Source organism: Pezoporus flaviventris, unplaced genomic scaffold, assembly GCF_033815535.1.
Source record: "Pezoporus flaviventris isolate CSIRO_AGI_PZ_B2104156 unplaced genomic scaffold, CSIRO_AGI_Pfla_v1 ptg000097l, whole genome shotgun sequence".
Classification (NCBI taxonomy): Eukaryota; Metazoa; Chordata; class Aves; order Psittaciformes; family Psittacidae; genus Pezoporus; species Pezoporus flaviventris.
The window spans coordinates 3,871,656-3,875,000 of NW_026892645.1; positions in this window are offsets into that span (position 1 = coordinate 3,871,656).

The window sequence follows — 3,345 nt, forward strand, 5'->3', positions numbered from 1 at the left end:
AAGGCGAAAGCAAACAGCGTTTGGCAGTGAGAACTTTTAATGAGAATGTCATTAAGGAATTCAGGCTGCGAACCACGGAGTGATTCCTGGTGCACCCGGCTGACTCCTCTGCCTTCCCGCTCCTTCCCTGTCCACTCAACACAAAAATGTCACTTGTTTTTATAACCCCAGAATCCAGGCGTGCTCTCTTGCCTTTTATTAACCAATTTATTAGCAGGACAAGAGCAGCCAGCTGGAGTTGGAGGGCAGCGCCCTATGAACCCTCTTTTTGCGAGCGCCCTAATTATTTATTGCTATCAAACATCAGCGTTTCTATAAATTAAACCTTCTCTACCCAATGCTGCCCCGTGGGTTTAAATCAGTACCACACATCTCACATAATACACGATTATTAATAAGCAACGGTTTGAGATCATTCTGCATAACATTACTCCTTAGTCTGGCGGGTACTAAGGCAAGGGGGACTAAGGGGGGAGAGGCAGAGCAAGCCCCAGCGTGGGGGACGTGCCATCCTAAAGGCACAGTTCCTTGGGAACAATTCCAATCCCAATTCCTTGGGACTGGAAATGGCCAGGGAACAGCACGTCTGGGCTATGGAACACAGCAGCACTCCACAATGCATTTTCCTCTTCAATTGGAACAGGTCTTAAACATTCACCATAAACAGGGAAAAAAACACCCCGATTTTAATTTAGAAGCATCTGAGCTGCCTTCTTGATAATATCAAATTGTTTCATTGTGTATAAAAATGTATTATCAAATACAACATGCTATATGTTATAATGCTAAATATTTAATATTATACGTCATTTTAAGCCGGAGTAATTCAAGTAAGAGCAGTGAGTGTGTTTGGGTTTTAATATTTTACCTTATCAAATCAAAATCTTCAACCAAATATAAAAAGGAAGAAAAAATTGTTTAATCTTTCTCCCATCAAAGGTGTCATCAAATCTGACATCCCCCCGAGGATTTCCATTTCAATGGAAATGCTTTCCTTGATGGAAAACTGCTCTCCTTAAAGAAAAGGAAAAGAAAACCCAAGTGTTGCTGCTGGGTTCAGCTTTAGGGGAGCTCTGGGGTGACCCAGCCCAGGATGTGGGGTGCACTGGGGTTTAACCACAACTTCTGTGCTGTTCTTTGCACTGAACACAGGTAGGTTTTACCTGCAGGGACAACAAACACGGGCAGGCAGAGCTCATGGGGGCCAGGATGAGATGGGACATCTTGGGATGCTCTGGGGGGACCCAGGGGTGGGGGAACCCCTGGTCTGACCCAGTGCTGGCAACAGGAACCTGTGTGTGCTCCTGCTTCTTCCTCCTGTGCTGCTGTTAGATTTAATAGTTCACATAATAAACATAAATAGCATTCCAGTGTCATTTCCGTTAGGATGTGGCTCAAATGCTGGTGATAGCAGAGGTTTGAGCTGTGCAGGTATTAGCCATAAGCACACAGTCATATTTCACCCTTTCTATTTGCTGCTGACTGCAACTTTCCCTGGCACGGGAATGGCCCTGGATTCCCTCCCTCCCTGCTGTGAATCATCCCAGGGTTTGCTTTGTCTCTCCTCGAAGAGCTGATTTTGGTTTTGCCTTTGCCCCTCATCTGGAGTGTTACAGAGATCAAAATGCAAAGCGTTCGAAGCAGTGATGCAGATGACCTCAGGAAAAGGAGAAATCCCCAAAGTTGGCTGCTTCTGCATTGCTAGAGCTGCAGTGCTGTGGGATGTGTTTCTGCTGATGCTTTTCTGGTGGTCCTCAAGAAGAAACACCTGATTTGCTCAACAAACCACCAGCCTGGCACAGGGCAGGCAGCTTCACGGCTTCCCCAGGTAGCTTTGTCAAATGATAACCGTCACAAGATGGATTTTCGTTAGGACTGGTCACAATTTTTAGGTGAAATTCATCTTGCCCAACCAGACACCCTTTTTGTCCCGTCTCTGGATGTCGCATCATCTACGGTTTAATGGGGGTCTTCGAGCTGAGACTTCTGCACACGGCAGGGAGGCGGGGGGATGCTTCCAAATGGTGCTGGGATAGGGTAGGGATCTGGGGGCATCGGGACAGGTCGGAGAGGGGGTCTGGGAAGGGTTTGAGGGCTCTGGGGGATCCTGGGGGGTGTCGGAGGGACCCCGGAGACCGCGGCCCCGCAGCATCGGCCCCGCAGCGCCGGCGGCGGCCCTCGACAGCACCCCCTGGTGGCCACTGCACGCCACACACGTGACAGGGTGACACGGGTCCCCGGCACCGCAATTCCGTGTTTCCCCCTTATTCCACCTCTTGCCTTTCCTCCTCCTCTTCCTCCACCGCTCCCCCGTCCTGTTCCCTCCGCTCTCCCATCGCTCAGGTTAATTATCGACTGGTTATTCCAAGGAGCTGCGCGCTCTGCCCAGCCACTGCCTGGGATGCTGCCGGCGTTTCCCTGTGCCCATCCTGTGAGTCCCATCTGCGGCAGGATGAGGCCGAAGAGGAAAGCGCCGCTTCGAAGCACGCAGAGATTCAGCCCCTTGAAGGAGCTGCGCAGTTTCTTCAAGGACATCTTATTTATTAGCATAAACACTCCATGCAAACAGAAATGGAGCCTCTACAGCTCTGCTACAAGAGTTGTTCTCTCCGGCACAACGCGCAGCATGATTAGTGTTTGGGAACAGCCCTGCATTCAGAGAGCAGCTGAAAAAAAACAACTTTTTCTTGTTAAAAATAATTATATCTTGTCAAGTTCGGTGGCATCTGCAAAATATCTGTTAATCTAAATTATATGATACTTCAAGAGCAGAGCTGGGAGCTGTACTGATGATGGGGTTTTTTTCCCCTCACAGAAGTGGAATTAACATGATCATACAGTCTGTGCTGCGCTCAGGAAGGAGCTGCAGGAGCTGAAGAGCTATAGGAGCTGCAGGATCTATAGGAACCAACCTGTCCTGAAGGTTGGCACCAGCCCTCGTGTGACACCTCTCTGAGCTCAAAGCCACATTCCCCCTCTTCAGCCCTGGCCAAAGCTCCATGGTTGTGGCCTTTGCAAGCCATGGGCCCAGCTGGAGCAGAGCATCCCCCTCCAAGCTGCCCCACAGCACCACAGCCCCTGCTGCTGACCCTGAAGCACTCTTTGCCTGAGGACCTCCCATTCCTGACAGCCTCAGGAGTTTAAATACATCTCTCTTTGAGTTTTACAGACCAAGTAAGCGTGGGCAATGGAAAAATGTATTCCGCCTCCTTTCTCCTGCGCAGCAAACCCCATTCTCTGCCTGGGACTTCTGGGCACTGCCTGTGCATCTGCTGGTGAGTGTCTAAGTAACAAGGAGGGCTCCAGACATGAGAAGAATCCTTCAGGGAGTCCCAGCTCTCTCCC